Source organism: Pseudophryne corroboree, chromosome 7, assembly GCF_028390025.1.
Source record: "Pseudophryne corroboree isolate aPseCor3 chromosome 7, aPseCor3.hap2, whole genome shotgun sequence".
Taxonomy (NCBI): Eukaryota; Metazoa; Chordata; class Amphibia; order Anura; family Myobatrachidae; genus Pseudophryne; species Pseudophryne corroboree.
The window spans coordinates 147,056,986-147,078,141 of record NC_086450.1 but is presented as its reverse complement, the minus strand read 5'-3'; the positions used below and the strand labels follow the sequence as shown (position 1 = coordinate 147,078,141).

Genomic DNA, 21,156 nt, shown 5'->3' with positions numbered 1-21,156 from the left:
TCCCACTGGAAAGTTCTTGCGTGGAATCTGTCGAATGGGATTGCTTCGTAGGAAGCCACCATTTTACCCAGAACCCTTGTGCACTGATGCACTGAGACTTGGCTCGGTTTTAGGAGGTTCCTGACTAGCTCGGATAACTCCCTGGCTTTCTCCTCCGGGAGAAACACCTTTTTCTGGACTGTGTCCAGGATCATCCCTAGGAACAGAAGACACGTCGTCGGAACCAGCTGCGATTTTGGAATATTGAAAATCCAATCGTGCTGCCGCAACACTACCTGAGATAGTGCTACACCGACCTCCAACTGTTCCCTGGATCTTACCCTTATCAGGGAATTGTCCAAGTAAGGGATAACTAAAATTCCCTTCCTTCGAAGGAATATCATCATTTCGGCCATTATCTTGGTAAAGACCCGGGGTGCCGTGGACCATCCCTACGGCAGCGTCTGAACTGATAGTGACAGTTCTGTACCATAAACCTGAGGTACCCTTGGTGAGAAGGGTAAATTTTGACATGAAGGTAAGCATCCTTGATGTCCCGAGACATCATGTAGTCCCCTTCTTCCAGGTTCGCAATCACTGCTCTGAGTGACTCAATCTTGAATTTGAACCTCTGTATGTAAGTGTTCAAAGATTTTAGATTTAGAATCGGTCTCACCGAGCCGTCCGGCTTCGGTACCACAACAGTGTGGAATAATACCCCGTTCCCTGTTGCAGGAGGGGTATCTTGATTATCACCTGCTGGGAATACAGCTTGTGAATGGCTTCCAAAACTGTCTCCCTGTCAGAAGGAGACATCGGTAAAGCCGACTTTAGGAAACGGCGAGGGGGAGACGTCTCAAATTCTAATTTGTACCCCTGAGATATCACCTGAAGGATCCAGGGGTCTACTTGCGAGTGAGCCCACTGCGCGCTAAAATTCATTGAGACAGGCCCCCCACCATGCCTGATTCTGCTTGTAAAGCCCCCGCGTATACTGAGGGCTTGGCAGAGGCGGGAGAGGGTTTCTGTTCCTGGGAACTGGCTGATTTCTGCAGCCTTTTTCCTCTCCCTCTGTCACGGGGCAGAAATGAGGAACCTTTTGCCCGCTTGTCCACGAAAAGACTGCGCCTGATAATACGGCGTCTTCTCATGTTGAGAGGCGACCTGGGGTACAAACGTGGATTTCCCAGCTGTTGCCGTGACCACCAGGTCTGAAAGACCGACCCCAAATAACTCCTCCCCTTAATAAAGCAATACTTCCAAATGCCGTTTGGAATACGCATCACCTGACCACTGACGTGTCCATAACCCTCTACTGGTAGAAATGGACAACGCACTTAGACTTGATGCCAGTCGGCAAATATTCCGCTGTGCATCACGCATATATAGAAAGGCATCTTTTAAATGCTCTATAGGCAAAAATATACTGTCCCTATCTAGGGTATCAATATTTTCAGTCAGGGAATCCGACCACGCCAACCCAGCACTGCACATCCAGGCTGAGGCGATTGCTGGTCGCAGTATAACACCAGTATGTGTGTAAATACCTTTTAGGATACCCTCCTGCTTTCTATCAGCAGGACCCTTAAGGGCGGCCATCTCAGGGGAGGGTAGAGCCCTTACAAGCGTGTGAGCGCTTTATCCACCCTAGGGGGTGTTTCCCAACGCACCCTAACCTCTGGCGGGAAAGGATATAATGCCAATAACATTTTAGAAATTATCAGTTGTTATCGGGGGAAACCCACGCATCATCACACACCTCATTTGATTTCTCAGATTCAGGAAAACTACAGGTAGTTTTTCCTCACCGAACATAATACCCCTTTTTGGTGGTACTCGTATTATCAGAAATGTGTTAAACATTTTTCATTGCCTCAATCATGTAACTTGTGGCCCTACTGGAAGTCACATTTGTCTCTTCACCGTCGACACTGGAGTCAGTATCCGTGTCGGCGTCTATATCTGCCATCTGAGGTAACGGGCGCTTTAGAGCCCCTGACGGCCTATGAGACGTCTGGACAGGCACAAGCTGAGTAGCCGGCTGTCTCATGTCAACCACTGTCTTTTATACAGAGCTGACACTGTCACGTAATTTCTTCCAACAGTTCATCCACTCAGGTGTCGACCCCCTAGGGGGTGACATCACTATTACAGGCAATCTGCTCCGTCTCCACATTATTTTTCTCCTCATACATGTCGACACAAAAGTACCGACATACAGCACACACACAGGGAATGCTCTGATAGAGGACAGGACCCCACTAGCCCTTTGGGGAGACAGAGGGAGAGTTTGCCAGCACACACCAGAGCGCTATATATATATACAGGGATAACCTTATATAAGTGTTTTTCCCCTTATAGCTGCTGTATAGTTAATACTGCGCCTAATTAGTGCCCCCTCTCTTTTTTAACCCTTTCTGTAGTGTAGTGACTGCAGGGGAGAGCCAGGGAGCTTCCCTCCAACGGAGCTGTGAGGGAAAATGGCGCCAGTGTGCTGAGGAGATAGGCTCCGCCCCCTTATCGGCGGCCTTATCTCCTGTTTTTCTATGTATTCTGGCAGGGGTTAAATGCATCCATATAGCCCAGGAGCTATATGTGATGCATTTTTTTTTTGCCATCTAAGGTGTTTTTATTGCGTCTCAGGGCGCTCCCCCCCAGCGCCCTGCACCCTCAGTGACCGAAGTGTGAAGTGTGCTGAGAGCAATGGCGCACAGCTGCAGTGCTGTGCGCTACCTTGTTGAAGACAGGACGTCTTCTGCCGCCGATTTTCCGGACCTCTTCTGCCTTCTGGCTCTGTAAGGGGGCCGGCGGCGCGGCTCTGGGACCCATCCAAGCTGGGCCTGTGATCGTCCCTCTGGAGATAATGTCCAGTAGCCTAAGAAGCCCAATCCACTCTGCACGCAGGTGAGTTCGCTTCTTCTCCCCTTAGTCCCTCGATGCAGTGAGCCTGTTGCCAGCAGGTCTCACTGAAATTAAAAAACCTAAACTAAAACTTTCACTAAGAAGCTCAGGAGAGCCCCTAGTGTGCACCCTTCTCGTTCGGGCACAGAGATCTAACTGAGGCTTGGAGGAGGGTCATAGGGGGAGGAGCCAGTGCACACCAGATAGTCCTAAAGCTTTCTTTAGATGTGCCCAGTCTCCTGCGGAGCCGCTATTCCCCATGGTCCTTACGGAGTCCCCAGCATCCACTTAGGACGTTAGAGAAAATTTATTTGCTCATTTTATCCTAGTGGTATATAAATCTCTCTCACCAGTATTCTTAGATTGAAACCAGTTCAGGAAGCTTATTTCCTGTTCTACAAGCAATAATTACTTTTCTCCACTGGCTGAAATAAAACATTTTATAGGGGTGCAATTAGGCTTGAGGACCCTGGAGAATACTATAGTCACTTTATTGACCATTAAAAACCTGATAGTGTCATGTAACAGTGCAGGTAGTTAATCAATGGCTAGAAATTAGAGATGAGCGCCTGAAATTTTTCGGGTTTTGTGTTTTGGTTTTGGGTTCGGTTCCGCGGCCGTGTTTTGGGTTCGAACGCGTTTTGGCAAAACCTCACCGAATTTTTTTTGTCGGATTCGGGTGTGTTTTGGATTCGGGTGTTTTTTTCAAAAAACACTAAAAAACAGCTTAAATCATAGAATTTGGGGGTCATTTTGATCCCAAAGTATTATTAACCTCAAAAACCATAATTTACACTCATTTTCAGTCTATTCTGAATACCTCACACCTCACAATATTATTTTTAGTCCTAAAATTTGCACCGAGGTCGCTGTGTGAGTAAGATAAGCGACCCTAGTGGCCGACACAAACACCGGGCCCATCTAGGAGTGGCACTGCAGTGTCACGCAGGATGTCCCTTCCAAAAAACCCTCCCCAAACAGCACATGACGCAAAGAAAAAAAGAGGCGCAATGAGGTAGCTGTGTGAGTAAGATTAGCGACCCTAGTGGCCGACACAAACACCGGGCCCATCTAGGAGTGGCACTGCAGTGTCACGCAGGATGTCCCTTCCAAAAAACCCTCCCCAAACAGCACATGACGCAAAGAAAAAAAGAGGCGCAATGAGGTAGCTGTGTGAGTAAGATTAGCGACCCTAGTGGCCGACACAAACACCGGGCCCATCTAGGAGTGGCACTGCAGTGTCATGCAGGATGTCCCTTCCAAAAAACCCTCCCCAAACAGCACATGACGCAAAGAAAAAAAGAGGCGCAATGAGGTAGCTGTGTGAGTAAGATTAGCGACCCTAGTGGCCGACACAAACACCGGGCCCATCTAGGAGTGGCACTGCAGTGTCACGCAGGATGTCCCTTCCAAAAAACCCTCCCCAAACAGCACATGACGCAAAGAAAAAAAGAGGCGCAATGAGGTAGCTGACTGTGTGAGTAAGATTAGCGACCCTAGTGGCCGACACAAACACCGGGCCCATCTAGGAGTGGCACTGCAGTGTCACGCAGGATGTCCCTTCCAAAAAACCCTCCCCAATCAGCACATGATGCAAAGAAAAAGAAAATAAAAAAGAGGTGCAAGATGGAATTGTCCTTGGGCCCTCCCACCCACCCTTATGTTGTATAAACAAAACAGGACATGCACACTTTAACCAACCCATCATTTCAGTGACAGGGTCTGCCACACGACTGTGACTGATATGACGGGTTGGTTTGGACCCCCCCCAAAAAAGAAGCAATTAATCTCTCCTTGCACAAACTGGCTCTACAGAGGCAAGATGTCCACCTCATCTTCACCCTCCGATATATCACCGTGTACATCCCCCTCCTCACAGATTATCAATTCGTCCCCACTGGAATCCACCATCTCAGCTCCCTGTGTACTTTGTGGAGGCAATTGCTGCTGGTCAATGTCTCCGCGGAGGAATTGATTATAATTCATTTTAATGAACATCATCTTCTCCACATTTTCTGGATGTAACCTCGTACGCCGATTGCTGACAAGGTGAGCGGCGGCACTAAACACTCTTTCGGAGTACACACTTGTGGGAGGGCAACTTAGGTAGAATAAAGCCAGTTTGTGCAAGGGCCTCCAAATTGCCTCTTTTTCCTGCCAGTATAAGTACGGACTGTGTGACGTGCCTACTTGGATGCGGTCACTCATATAATCCTCCACCATTCTATCAATGTTGAGAGAATCATATGCAGTGACAGTAGACGACATGTCCGTAATCGTTGTCAGGTCCTTCAGTCCGGACCAGATGTCAGCATCAGCAGTCGCTCCAGACTGCCCTGCATCACCGCCAGCGGGTGGGCTCGGAATTCTGAGCCTTTTCCTCGCACCCCCAGTTGCGGGAGAATGTGAAGGAGGAGATGTTGACAGGTCGCGTTCCGCTTGACTTGACAATTTTGTCACCAGCAGGTCTTTCAACCCCAGCAGACTTGTGTCTGCTGGAAAGAGAGATCCAAGGTAGGCTTTAAATCTAGGATCGAGCACGGTGGCCAAAATGTAGCGCTCTGATTTCAACAGATTGACCACCCGTGAATCCTTGTTAAGCGAATTAAGGGCTGCATCCACAAGTCCCACATGCCTAGCGGAATCGCTCCCTTTTAGCTCCTTCTTCAATGCCTCCAGCTTCTTCTGCAAAAGCCTGATGAGGGGAATGACCTGACTCAGGCTGGCAGTGTCTGAACTGACTTCACGTGTGGCAAGTTCAAAGGGCATCAGAACCTTGCACAACGTTGAAATCATTCTCCACTGCACTTGAGACAGGTGCATTCCACCTCCTATATCGTGCTCAATTGTATAGGCTTGAATGGCCTTTTGCTGCTCCTCCAACCTCTGAAGCATATAGAGGGTTGAATTCCACCTCGTTACCACTTCTTGCTTCAGATGATGGCAGGGCAGGTTCAGTAGTTTTTGGTGGTGCTCCAGTCTTCTGTACGTGGTGCCTGTACGCCGAAAGTGTCCCGCAATTCTTCTGGCCACCGACAGCATCTCTTGCACGCCCCTGTCGTTTTTTAAAAAATTCTGCACCACCAAATTCAAGGTATGTGCAAAACATGGGACGTGCTGGAATTTGCCCATATTTAATGCACACACAATATTGCTGGCGTTGTCCGATGCCACAAATCCACAGGAGAGTCCAATTGGGGTAAGCCATTCCGCGATGATCTTCCTCAGTTGCCGTAAGAGGTTTTCAGCTGTGTGCGTATTCTGGAAAGCGGTGATACAAAGCGTAGCCTGCCTAGGAAAGAGTTGGCGTTTGCGAGATGCTGCTACTGGTGCCGCCGCTGCTGTTCTTGCGGCGGGAGTCCATACATCTACCCAGTGGGCTGTCACAGTCATATAGTCCTGACCCTGCCCTGCTCCACTTGTCCACATGTCCGTGGTTAAGTGGACATTGGGTACAACTGCATTTTTTAGGACACTGGTGAGTCTTTTTCTGACGTCCGTGTACATTCTCGGTATCGCCTGCCTAGAGAAGTGGAACCTAGATGGTATTTGGTAACGGGGGCACACTGCCTCAATAAATTGTCTAGTTCCCTGTGAACTAACGGCGGATACCGGACGCACGTCTAACACCAACATAGTTGTCAAGGCCTCAGTTATCCGCTTTGCAGTAGGATGACTGCTGTGATATTTCATCTTCCTCGCAAAGGACTGTTGAACAGTCAATTGCTTACTGGAAGTAGTACAAGTGGGCTTACGACTTCCCCTCTGGGATGACCATCGACTCCCAGCGGCAACAACAGCAGCGCCAGCAGCAGTAGGCGTTACACGCAAGGATGCATCGGAGGAATCCCAGGCAGGAGAGGACTCGTCAGAATTGCCAGTGACATGGCCTGCAGGACTATTGGCATTCCTGGGGAAGGAGGAAATTGACACTGAGGGAGTTGGTGGGGTGGTTTGCGTGAGCTTGGTTACAAGAGGAAGGGATTTACTGGTCAGTGGACTGCTTCCGCTGTCACCCAAAGTTTTTGAACTTGTCACTGACTTATTATGAATGCGCTGCAGGTGACGTATAAGGGAGGATATTCCGAGGTGGTTAACGTCCTTACCCCTACTTATTACAGCTTGACAAAGGGAACACACGGCTTGACACCTGTTGTCCGCATTTCTGGTGAAATACCTCCACACCGAAGAGCTGATTTTTTTGGTATTTTCACCTGGCATGTCAACGGCCATATTCCTCCCACGGACAACAGGTGTCTCCCCGGGTGCCTGACTTAAACAAACCACCTCACCATCAGAATCCTCCTGGTCAATTTCCTCCCCAGCGCCAGCAACACCCATATCCTCCTCATCCTGGTGTACTTCAACACTGACATCTTCAATCTGACTATCAGGAACTGGACTGCGGGTGCTCCTTCCAGCACTTGCAGGGGGCGTGCAAATGGTGGAAGGCGCATGCTCTTCACGTCCAGTGTTGGGAAGGTCAGGCATCGCAACCGACACAATTGGACTCTCCTTGTGGATTTGGGATTTCGAAGAATGCACAGTTCTTTGCTGTGCTGCTTTTGCCAGCTTGAGTCTTTTCATTTTTCTAGCGAGAGGCTGAGTGCTTCCATCCTCATGTGAAGCTGAACCACTAGCCATGAACATAGGCCAGGGCCTCAGCCGTTCCTTGCCACTCCGTGTGGTAAATGGCATATTGGCAAGTTTACGCTTCTCCTCCGACAATTTTATTTTAGGTTTTGGAGTCCTTTTTTTTCTGATATTTGGTGTTTTGGATTTGACATGCTCTGTACTATGACATTGGGCATCGGCCTTGGCAGACGATGTTGCTGGCATTTCATCGTCTCGGCCATGACTAGTGGCAGCAGCTTCAGCACGAGGTGGAAGTGGATCTTGATCTTTCCCTAATTTTGGAACCTCAACATTTTTGTTCTCCATATTTTAATAGGCACAACTAAAAGGCACCTCAGGTAAACAATGGAGATGGATACTAGTATACAATTATGGACTGCCTGCCGACTGCAGACACAGAGGTAGCCACAGCCGTGAACTACCGTACTGTACTGTGTCTGCAGCTAATATAGACTGGTTGATAAAGAGAAGATGTCTATGTAACTATGTATGTATAAAGAAGACTGAAAAAAATCCACGGTTAGGTGGTATACAATTATGGACGGACTGCCTGCCGAGTGCAGACACAGAGGTAGCCACAGCCGTGAACTACCGTACTGTACTGTGTCTGCAGCTAATATAGACTGGTTGATAAAGAGAAGATGTCTATGTAACTATGTATGTATAAAGAAGAATGAAAAAAAACCACGGTTAGGTGGTATACAATTATGGACGGACTGCCTGCCGAGTGCAGACACAGAGGTAGCCACAGCCGTGAACTACCGTACTGTACTGTGTCTGCAGCTAATATAGACTGGTTGATAAAGAGAAGATGTCTATGTAACTATGTATGTATAAAGAAGAATGAAAAAAATCCACGGTTAGGTGGTATTACAATTATGGACGGACTGCCTGCCGAGTGCAGAGACACAGAGGTAGCCACAGCCGTGAACTACCGTACTGTGTCTGCTGCGACTGGATGATAAATGATATAAAAAATATATATATATCACTACTGCAGCCGGACAGGTATATATTATATATTATATAATGACGGACCTGCTGGACACTGTCTGTCAGCAGAATGAGTTTTATTTTTATAGAATAAAAAAAAAAAAACACACAAGTGAAGTCACACGACGAGTGTTTAACTTTTTCAGGCAATCACAATATAAGTATACTACTAACTATACTGGTGGTCAGTGTGGTCAGGTCACTGGTCAGTCACACTGGCAGTGGCACTCCTGCAGCAAAAGTGTGCACTGTTTAATTTTAATATAATATGTACTCCTGGCTCCTGCTATAACCTATAACTGGCACTGCAGTAGTGCTCCCCAGTCTCCCCCACAATTATAAGCTGTGTGAGCTGAGCAGTCAGACAGATATATAATATATATAGATGATGCAGCACACTGGCCTGAGCCTGAGCAGTGCACACAGATATGGTATGTGACTGACTGAGTCACTGTGTGTATCGCTTTTTTCAGGCAGAGAACGGATATATTAAATAAACTGCACTGTGTGTCTGGTGGTCACTCACTATATAATATATTATGTACTCCTGGCTCCTGCTATAACCTATAACTGGCACTGCAGTAGTGCTCCCCAGTCTCCCCCACAATTATAAGCTGTGTGAGCTGAGCAGTCAGACAGATATATATAATATTATATATAGATAATAGATGATGCAGCACACTGGCCTGAGCCTGAGCAGTGCACACAGATATGGTATGTGACTGACTGAGTCACTGTGTGTATCGCTTTTTTCAGGCAGAGAACGGATATATTAAATAAACTGCACTGTGTGTCTGGTGGTCACTCACTATATAATATATTATGTACTCCTGGCTCCTGCTATAACCTATAACTGGCACTGCAGTAGTGCTCCCCAGTCTCCCCCACAATTATAAGCTGTGTGAGCTGAGCAGTCAGACAGATATATATAATATTATATATAGATAATAGATGATGCAGCACACTGGCCTGAGCCTGAGCAGTGCACACAGATATGGTATGTGACTGACTGAGTCACTGTGTGTATCGCTTTTTTCAGGCAGAGAACGGATATATTAAATAAACTGCACTGTGTGTCTGGTGGTCACTCACTATATAATATATTATGTACTCCTGGCTCCTGCTATAACCTATAACTGGCACTGCAGTAGTGCTCCCCAGTCTCCCCCACAATTATAAGCTGTGTGAGCTGAGCAGTCAGACAGATATATATAATATTATATATAGATAATAGATGATGCAGCACACTGGCCTGAGCCTGAGCAGTGCACACAGATATGGTATGTGACTGACTGAGTCACTGTGTGTATCGCTTTTTTCAGGCAGAGAACGGATATATTAAATAAACTGCACTGTGTGTCTGGTGGTCACTCACTATATAATATATTATGTACTCCTGGCTCCTGCTATAACCTATAACTGGCACTGCAGTAGTGCTCCCCAGTCTCCCCCACAATTATAAGCTGTGTGAGCTGAGCAGTCAGACAGATATATATAATATTATATATAGATAATAGATGATGCAGCACACTGGCCTGAGCCTGAGCAGTGCACACAGATATGGTATGTGACTGACTGAGTCACTGTGTGTATCGCTTTTTTCAGGCAGAGAACGGATATATTAAATAAACTGCACTGTGTGTCTGGTGGTCACTCACTATATAATATATTATGTACTCCTGGCTCCTGCTATAACCTATAACTGGCACTGCAGTAGTGCTCCCCAGTCTCCCCCACAATTATAAGCTGTGTGAGCTGAGCAGTCAGACAGATATATATAATATTATATATAGATAATAGATGATGCAGCACACTGGCCTGAGCCTGAGCAGTGCACACAGATATGGTATGTGACTGAGTCACTGTGTGCTGTGTATCGCTTTTTTCAGGCAGAGAACGGATTATAAAGTAAACTGCACTGTCCTCACTAGTAAACTCTCTCCACTCAGTCTCTACACTTCTACAGTAACAGTACTCCTCCTAGTCAGCTCCAGTAAATCTCTCTCAGTCTCTTATAATCTAAATGGAGAGGACGCCAGCCACGTCCTCTCCCTATCAATCTCAATGCACGTGTGAAAATGGCGGCGACGCGCGGCTCCTTATATAGAATCCGAGTCTCGCGATAGAATCCGAGCCTCGCGAGAATCCGACAGCGTCATGATGACGTTCGGGCGCGCTCGGGTTAACCGAGCAAGGCGGGAAGATCCGAGTCGCTCGGACCCGTGAAAAAAACCATGAAGTTCTGGCGGGTTCGGATTCAGAGAAACCGAACCCGCTCATCTCTACTAGAAATCCCTGCTGGATTTAGCAATACTTTGTGTAACTTTCATCAGTAGATTTATATGCAGTTTGATTTTCGTTGAAGTTATTGTAAATCAAGTCTTCAATGTCTACTCTGCTAAAAGAAAAACACAGAGCCAATATTTTACCCACCTCCTGATTTCTCACGTTCTGGCACAGCTGATTTTAAATTAATTTTCACATCCTGCATCCGTGCAGAGTAATTAGATTATGTACCTCGGAAATAATGTCACACACTTTATATAGTACGTCCTCAGGATTCCAATGTTATCACCTGACTAGAGCCCCTACAAGGTGTGACTATTCATATATAGTAAATGTGCTCCATATATTACCCGATATTCAATGTTATCCCTTTCTTCATCAAAAGAGTGTAAGCAAGATTTTATTCTTGTTTCAATGATGCGATTTACAGACCCTCAAACTTCTTTACTATAGTATATAAATAATATTATATATACTAGTAGTAATATGGACGCGATACATGATGGGTCACCTCAGCATGCCCCCCATAATACGTTCCTGTGCGATTACGGGGTTCTCCTCTGCTAGTCTGTCTCCTCTCTGTCATATCAGTGAAAACCATGATCCAGATGTGGTCCAAATGTGCACATCTGTCTCTGGACATGGGATTCTTCATCATTTCTCTGAGGGTGATCTGCACCAAAGTGAATTTGCAGTAAAATCTGTGAAAACTACTTGAGGTTTTCCCCATTGCATTTGGATCCCCCATACAGATGTGTACTTATAGAACATTGCCCCGTTATGTACGCATCGTGGCATGAGAATGGCGAGGAGTTGGCGGCACACGTACACTTGCACCTGTGATCCATACGCATTTCATGGTAGAACTGAAGGTGCAAGCGTATGCGGTCTGCCACAGCATAGCATTCCCGTGATCTTTGCACCCATGCATACGCATCATGGCAACGCTCTATAAGGACACATCTGTATCTCTGTATAAAAGTTTCCTATCAATATGCTGCTGAAAAATGAGTGTGCTACTGTGCAGACTCCAGTCTTCCTGTCCTCCATGGAGGCTTCATGTCTTTTTCCAAAATGGCCACCAAAATCACTACTGAGCAGCTTACATTTACTCTGTGTAGAGTAACATGGTGGGAGAAAGATGTCTCCTACTTAGGTCCTATAAAAGACCTGGTTAATGCCTGTGATAAAGCTGTTCCTGCATCCCTGCACCACTACCCGCAGGCAGTATACACTCAGCAGCTGGTGAACTGCATGAAACCCCACTCCACTTCAGCTATGCTCTATCACCAGTGTACCTGCTATTGTCCCAGCACGCCGGACACTGACGTTCACTCACCTGGTCCAGCAGCACTGAGGTTCTGGACGATGGCTGGGCAGTGGGTGACGAGTCCCCAGTGCCCACTGCTGAAGTTCCTGTGGACTCCCCTACTCTGGCTTCTGTGATTCTTCAGCCATGATGCACCACTCTGTGTATAATTTAAAGGGCCAGGCACACCAAAGTGTGATGTCACACTGATGCCAAAATTGAAATCCCTCCCTATATAAGGTTGTCTCTGAGCATTTCTCAGTACCAGAGTATAGGCTCTACTACCTTGTTCCAGCGTAAAGCCTTGTGGATCCCATCGTTCTTCCTCCCTGTGATCCGTTTCTGGATCATTGCCTTCCTTGTACCCCGTTACTAGTTCCTGCCTTCCTTCCCTGTGCTCCATTCCTGGTTCCTGCCATCCTAGTGCCTACTCCTGAATCCATACTTATCCTTGACCTACCCGACCAGTTTCGACCCTGTGTCAGTTGTCCGCATGTTTAACAGTTCACGGCAAATCACTACACCAGTTCTAGTTCAGTCCCGTACTAGGAAACCCAGTTAGTGGTCTGCGACCTGCATATCAGGTACAGGTAAGCCCAAACATCCTTGTGGGTTCCCTGATTAACACTGCCGGCACATTAGACTCCGCGTCTCTGTACTGGGTCTCAGCCAATTCCTTAGTACAGGTTAACATCCATCAAACCCATTCATGAATTGTGACAGTTATCTATCAATAAAACAACACCACAGGTTAAGTAACTGGGCTGGTCATCAGGCCTAATTCAGACCTGATCGCTAGGGTGCGTTTTTGCATCCCTGCGATCAGGTATTTGCCGCCTACAGGGGGAGGGGGAAATCACTGTGCAGGGGTGTGATCACATGTGCAGGAGAGCTGCACAAACAGAAGTTTGTGCAGTCTCTGCACAACCCAGGACTTACTCTTCCAGTGCAATGATCGGGGCCAGAGCTGACGTCAGAAACCCTCCCTTCAAACGCCTGGTCCCTCCTGCGTTTCTCTGGACACTCCTTAAAAACGTTCAGTTGCCACCCACAAATGGCCTCTTCCTGTCAATCACCTTGCGAACACCCGTGCGATCGCTTTTCTCGCACATCCCGTCGCTACCAGCCGATCCCCCGCCGCTGCGGACCGATGTGCCTGCGCATTGCGGTGCATACGCATGCGCAGGCCAGACCTGATCGCAGGCTGTACGAAAACGCAGCCTAGAGATCAGGTCTGAATTACACCCATAGTTTGAGTAATCCGCTGGTGTGTAACTCTGCAATATCAACACCTGCACACACATCATTTCCAAAAGAAGCAATTATTTTCCCTAATGGAAACAGTATACATCACAGAACAAATATTAATGCATGTGTTTATATATTTTGATGTGAGCTGTCATAATGAAAGTAAATAAGACATGAAAACACTGAATACTGAAAAGTAAAAGCATACTTACCTCCTTAAAAATCACTTAATCAAAATATTAAATATTTTCAAAGAGTAAAATGACATCAAACAAAAGTAACACTTTCAATCTAAACGGAACTATACTTCCTGTATAGTAACGTATATTATTCTTACAGGTTGGTCACTCATACTTAGGGCAAGATATAGTCATAATATCTCCCTTTCAATATGTTAAAATGTAATTAAGAAAATTGGATTGTAATGTCTGTCCAGAATAAGTGCTGGTGTGGGGCATCTACACCGTGTTTTGGGGGTGTAGACGCACCGTTAGGTGGGCGCAGTCCAGACAACACAGGCGTGTCCGGACCATTTTTGCGCTGCAAGCCGTTGCGGCTACATGACGTCACACGCAGCCACTGCGTGACGTCACATGCAGCCGCTGAGACCCAAAAGATGGATGCCTTCCGACTGCCTTCCCAGCTAGGCTGCGTAGGCAGAGGGCAACCCTAATCATGCAAGCGCATCATTGTATAGTAGCGGTGGGGGGTAGGAAAGAGTTGTAGTTTTGCTACTTTTAGCAAGGCTACAACTCATGCTGAATCAGGCCTAATATTTATTATTATGCAGCAATGACACATTTTATTCCACTTATCACAGTGGGGTCTAGTAATCATCACTTAAGTTTCAACAAAAGCAGATGAAATTTAACATTTTCACCTACTTACGTATAAATTGTCAGACTCATTCATCATTCATGTAATGCAGGAGATATTACTGATATATCCTGGTTACAATTCTCCCCTGATAATTTCCACAGTCTCTGTACTTTAGTATGGAGATGAAGAAATTATGGATTCATCAAGCTCTGAAAATGCTTTTTTTCCCAGAACTTGAGTTCGCCATCCAAGGATGACGTACAGCTCCCGACACTCTTCACAAGTGCAAGAGAGAGATCGTCCCTGCTCTGTCACCACTCTCTCCGGCGGCCTTCCACCACAGTTCTCTCCACCCCTACACCGCACCCACAGGCTAAGCCTTACCTTTGGAGGCTGTGTCACTGCTCCCTCCCATCTGGTGGGAGTAGAGTGTGTGTGGGGGGGGGGGGGGGGCACTGGGGATGCAGAGGCTACAATTAAGCTTCAGGCAGGTGAGGGGTTAGATGCTACATTTAAGCTTTGGGGAATAGGGACTGGGGGACCAGAGGCTACAATTAAGGTTTGAAGGGTGATCTGGGGTCGCAGAGGTTACAATAAGCTGCAGGGGATTGCGGGCAGGAAGAGGAGACAAGGGTCAGAGGCTGCGGTCTGGAGGGGAAATACGGGTGCAGAAGTTGTGGGCAGGGAGATATAGGGCAGAGGTTGTGGCTGGCAGAGGAGACATTGGGCAGAAGTCTGCGGGCAGAAATTGGGGAGGTACGTGGCAGGGGCTGCGGGAAGAGATGGGTGATATGGGTGCAGAGGTTGCAGGCAGGGATATATGGGGCAGAGGCTGCGGGCAGGAAGAGGAGACATTGGGCAGAAGTCTGCGGGATGGGAGTGGGGAGATATGGGGCAGAGGCTGCGTGCAGAGAGCGGATATGCGGGGGCAGAGGTTGCGGGCAGGAGGAGGAGACACTGGGCAGAAGCCTGCGGGCAACAGCATAGATAATGGGGAAAAGTATATATTTTCCGAGAAGCTCCGGAAAAAGAGCAGTATTTTGGAAGTTATACTTTTGTTAATGAGGCATGATTAATGTCTCCAAACGGGTCTTTGAACTCGCACTGAGTTTAAAACAAATGTAATACCCCCACACATACATTTTTTTTTTAATATACAGGGGTCCCCTGGTTGTATACTGTCCCCATACATGTGGGGAAATCCATACAGCCCTATAGTAATGACAGGGCTGAACTTTGGTTGACCCTGTCAGCTCTGGCAGGGATAGTTTGACGCCACTGGTTTGTGGTGTGTCCCTCTCTGGCCAGCAACAGCCCTGGCCCGGGAAAAAACCCAGTAGTGCATTGGGTCCCCTGGGTCGCAGGGCAGAGTGGCCAGGGGGAGGGCTGTTGCTGGGGCCCGGGGAGCCAGTCATCGTGGAGGAGAAGGCAGGTGGTAGAGCACCAGGACCCATAAAAAGAGTAGCCCAGGGCGGGAAGGGGTCCCCTGGAGGAATGGGAGAAAGAGTACCTGGGATATCTAGCATGTAGTGCCCGGAGCAGAGCGATGGAGAGGTGGATGCCCAGCAGCTGAGTGGATCACAGCTGGAGAATCAGAGCCACAGAGCCAGAGAGGTCGCAGCACCAGTGTGAGGAGAAAGCCGGAGACCCTGTCCAGGGAGAAGGGCTGGCCGCGTCAATGCCAGCAGGGACGGAACGTGGGGAAGTGCCGCCGCTGTCCAGAGACCTGGATCCCGAGGAGCGGGCGGCATGTGATAGTCGTGCACGCACCGCGAAGGACGACCCCGGGAAGAAGACCCCAGCAAGGACCTCTGGCAGCCTGACTGGAGAGCACCGCGGCTGGAGAAGAGAGACCCCGTGATGTCGCAGGGACTGGAACCGGAGCAGACGAGGATACCGCGATCGGGAGGAGACTTCTGGACAACAGCCGCCTTAACAAGAAGCGCATCCCCGTTGCGGTGATCTGCATCCTGGGTGGCGCCGTAGACCAAGACTATCTGAGGTGGCAGAAGCGCCGCAGCTTGTGGTGAGGAGACCCATTATCCCTTCCGCTGCCAGACTCTGCCCTGTAAGCCCTTCCGCTGCATAACTCTGCCATGGCCAGTTTATAAAGATATGGGTGGTATTCAAATGATATATCAAGCCCAATCTCCTTTCTAAAGTGATCCCCGTTATCTCACATATCGCGCCCATAGTAATCTGGTTTAGCTGCGTAAAGGGTTGGGTGCCCTTACTAGCCCGGGGGGAAGCGAGCTGAAATTATTATACCACGCCTGTTAACAGAAATAGAATGGGTGTGGTAGGGGGTGAAAAGAATTGCATACCGCCCATAGGGGTGGACTCCCCTTGCGCCCCAGGCTCATTCTATTAGTAAAGGGGGTAGCCTCCCCTCTCCCTTTAGGGGCCCCTCTGGTGTAAAAGTAATAGGGGAAATACTCCCCTCAGCTACCTTGCCCTTATTTAACCCCTTCCGCTGCCAGTACTCTGCATTGGTGAATAGATTGATTAAAAAGGGGGTAGGCTCCCCTTATTAGCCTGTGCCCCTTCTCTCCTCATGTCAGTTAAATAGGGGGGAAGGTTTCCAATTATCTTTTGTGCCCTGCTCTGAAGAATTGTATATAGGGGTAGGCTCCCCACAGTGAATTGTGCCCCACCTTGATAGTGAATAGGGGAAAGGCTCCCCTCAGTTACTTGTGCCCCGCAGGGCCTGTTAAAGAAGTTGGGAAATATGTGGTGAAAGTGATGTACATAAAACATTCAATGCTTACTGTGTTACTGTAATGGATGTTATGCTATGTTAATGAAGTTACGCTAAGGAAGTTGGTGCTGACTGTTTTACTTTGAGGTTACACTCCTATATGGTTAATGTTTTTAAATGCTAGTACATCACAGCTATGCCTTGTGATTACATAGATTTTTATGGTGGTTAGGTCTGTTGGTGAATGCTGCAGGCAAAGGGGTTTCTCCTCCCCACCTTCCGTAGAAATCCTTAAATTAGTGTACCATACTCACACCCAAGTGAAGTAAGATCCACATATAACGGTATATTTCTGCATCCACTACGACCCGTGTTCTTATTAGGGTTTTTCAAGGGTCACCCATGCAATGTGAGACACATATATAGTCCAAATCTCTCCAATAATCCTCTTTCCCCTCCGTATGATTAATACGGCATATAGGGAGAGAGGATTGTTTCGTAAAAACCCATTTATTGATTATACAATAAAAACTTTTTTAGTATAAAGCACAAAATATATAAAAAAAACTTTCCAGAATATATAAAAATGTTACACACATTGGTGTCACACCTGGTGCATAGTGAACAGATGGTAAAAAACGCACCTGACCTGTTTGGGGTATGAGGTCCGGACTGACACCCCACAGATGGTAAAATAGGTCTTTGCTGCCGCTGGGTGTGAACCAAGTCTGTAGCAGTCTCTCCACCAACGCATTTCGACAGTGTGTCTTCCTCAGGGTGTAAGAGAGAATGAGCTGGGAATAAAATTTATACCCTCTAGTGACTCGTCCTTCCTTATGGGCGGGGGAATACAATTATCATCTGATTCTACTTTAATACAGCCAGTATAATAATACAGGTATTACCCTCTTGTATATCTTAATTGATCCACCCATTAAAGTATAATTTCAAGATACAGAGCAGCATTCATAAAGTATATTTCATTTAATTATTGTGCGTGCATTCCACTGTTTGTGGAACGCATCCTACTTCTGCCGGATGCACACAAGCGGAAGTATCTTCCTATATAAGGGGAGTTAAATAAAATAATCCCGTTATCAAAAAGATGTTTTTTAAACCCGCGGATATGTGCTCCGCTATTTATAGAGCACATCCTGCTGGAGGCCACACTGTTTATGTATTTAGACACATGTTACCAGTATGTGTTCCACCACTGCTGGAACGCATCCCGCTTCCGGCAGCGCTAGACTTCCGGATTCGTACGGAGGCCCTCATTCCGAGTTGATCGGTCGCAAGGCGAATTTAGCAGAGTTACACACGCTAAGCCGCCGCCTACTGGGAGTGAATCTTAGCTTTTTAAAATTGCGACCGATGTATGCGCAATATTGCGATTACTAACTACTTAGCAGTTTCTGAGTAGCTCCAGACTTACTCTGCCTGTGCGATCAGTTCAGTGCTTGTCGTTCCTGGTTGACGTCACAAACACACCCAGCGTTCGCCCAGGCACTCCCACCGTTTCCCCGGCCACTCCAGCGTTTTTTCCGGAAACGGTAGCGTTTTCAGCCACACGCCCCCGAAACGCCGTGTTTCCGCCCAGTAACACCCATTTCCTGTCAATCACATTACGATCGCCGGAGTGAAGAAAAAGCCGTGAGTAAAAATACTTTTTTCATAGTAAAGTTACTTGGCGCAGTCGCAGTGCGAACATTGCGCATGCGTACTAAGCGGATTTTCACTGCGATGCGATGAAAAATACCGAGCGAACAACTCGGAATGAGGGCCGGAACCCGAGTCGGGACAAATCTCCATGGAACATATGTTATCTCGTTCCTAAAAAGATACAATAAAATATTTTGATCGTGGGTTGTACTTAGTTATAACACTAGCACAAACCACTTAAAAGCACATTATATTTAATACCATAATCTACGGCCTGCTTGCGTTCCACCTGTATTGGAGTGCATCCCGCCTGCAATCACACAAGACTTACGGATTATGAGGAAGCCTACATGGGTCAATATATATATAGAATGCAAAACTATGGGGGTGTAACATCAACAAGTTACAGACCAATGTACAATATACAATAATACTGTATGGGTTATCTTAAAGAGACCAATGAATGAAGTTTCTAAGCCTATTATACCCATCTAGAGTTAGAACTACTAATGTGGGAATTAATTAGATTAAATTCTTTCTATCAATATTCTATAATAAAGGAGACTGTCCTTTTATTGAAACCACTTTGTCTCAATCTACATTTCTCTGATGTCCTAGTGGATGCTGGGGACTCCGTCAGGACCATGGGGAATAGCGGCTCCGCAGGAGACAGGGCACAAAATTTAAAAGTTTGACCACTAGGTGGTGTGTACTGGCTCCTCCCCCTATGACCCTCCTCCAAGCCTCAGTTAGGTTTTTGTGCCCGTCCGAGCAGGGTGCAATCTAGGTGGCTCTCATAAAGAGCTGCTTAGAGTAAAAGTTTTGATAGTTTTATTATTTTCAGTGAGTCCTGCTGGCAACAGGCTCACTGCAACGAGGGACCTAGGGGAGAAGAAGTGAACTCACCTGCGTGCAGGATGGATTTGCTTCTTAGGCTACTGGACACTAGCTCCAGAGGGACGATCACAGGTACAGCCTGGATGGGTCACCGGAGCCGCGCCGCCGACCCCCTTGCAGATGCCGAAGTAAGAAGAGGTCCAGAAACCGGCGGCTGAAGGCTTTTCAGTCTTCATGAGGTAGCGCACAGCACTGCAGCTGTGCGCCATTGCGCTCAGGCACACTTCACACCGGCGGTCACTGAGGGTGCAGGGCGCTGGGGGGGGCGCCCTGGGCAGCAATGTTAATACCTTTCTGGCTAAAAAGAATACATCACATATAGTCCATGAGGCTATATGGATGTATTTCACCCCTGCCAGGTCTCAGAAAAACTGGGAGAAGAGCCCGCCGGAATAGGGGGCGGGGCCTATCTCCTCAGCACACAGCGCCATTTTCCTACACAGCTCCGCTGCTAGGAAGGCTCCCAGGCTCTCCCCTGCACTGCACTACAGAAACAGGGTAAAAAAACAGAGAGGGGGGGCATTTTTTGGCGATATTATATATATTTAAGCAGCTATAAGGAAACAACACTTATATAAGGTTGTTCCTATATAATTATAGCGCTTTGGTGTGTGCTGGAAAACTCTCCCTCTGTCTCCCCAAAGGGCTAGTGGGGTCCTGTCTTCTATCAGAGCATTCCCTGTGTGTCTGCTGTGTGTCGGTACGTGTGTATCGACATGTATGAGGACGATGTTGGTGTGGAGGCGGAGCAATTGCCGGTAATGGTGATGTCACCCCCTAGGGAGTCGACACCGGAATGGATGGCTTTGTTTATGGAATTACGTGATAATGTCAGCACGCTGCAAAAGTCGGTTGACGACATGAGACGACCGGCAAACCAGTTAGTACCTGTACAGGCGTCTCAAACACCGTCAGGGGCTGTAAAACGCCCTTTGCCTCAGTCGGTCGACCCAGACACGGACACCGAATCTAGTGTCGACGGTGAAGAAACGAACGTATTTTCCAGTAGGGCCACACGTTATATGATCACGGCAATGAAGGAGGCCTAGCATATCTCTGATACTGCAAGTACCACAAAAAGGGGTATTATGTGGGGTCTGAAAAAACTACCTGTAGTTTTTCCTGAATCAGAGGAATTGAATGACGTGTGTGATGAAGCGTGGGTTACCCCTGATAAAAAACTGCTAATTTCAAAGAAGTTATTAGCGTTATACCCTTTCCCGCCAGAGGTTAGGGCGCGCTGGGAAACACCCCCTAGGGTGGACAAGGCGCTCACACGTTTATCCAAACAAGTGGCGTTACCGTCTCCTGATACGGCCGCCCTCAAGGATCCAGCTGATAGGAGGCTGGAAAATACTCTAAAAAGTATATACACACATACTGGTGTTATACTGCGACCAGCAATCGCCTCAGCCTGGATGTGCAGTGCTGGGGTGGCTTGGTCGGATTCCCTGACTGAAAATATTGATACCCTGGATAGGGACAGTATTTTATTGACTATAGAGCAATTAAAGGATGCATTCCTTTATATGCGAGATGCACAGAGGGATATCTGCACTCTTGCATCAAGAGTAAGTGCGATGTCCATATCTGCCAGGTCTATGGACACGACAGTGGTCAGGCGATGCGGATTCCAAACGGCATATGGAAGTATTGCCGTATAAAGGGGAGGAATTATTTGGGGTCGGTCTATCGGATTTGGTAGCCACGGCAACAGCCGGGAAGTCCACCT

General features: G+C 47.5%; 1 protein-coding gene and 1 long non-coding RNA gene across 3 annotated transcripts in view; one reads left to right on the top strand and one right to left on the bottom strand.

Moving 5' to 3' along the window:
* THSD7B (thrombospondin type 1 domain containing 7B) overlaps window positions 1–21,156 on the bottom strand; it is a 1,210,507-nt gene that overhangs the window by 1,156,597 nt on the left and 32,754 nt on the right. The gene's annotated exons all lie outside the window — the stretch shown is intronic.
* Window positions 15,588–21,156, top strand: part of LOC134944829 (uncharacterized) — a 58,385-nt gene continuing 52,816 nt past the window's right edge. Inside the window, exon 1 of the long non-coding RNA XR_010181962.1 lies at window positions 15,588–16,196. This is a non-coding gene — a long non-coding RNA (uncharacterized LOC134944829). The remainder of the gene's footprint in view (window positions 16,197–21,156) is intronic.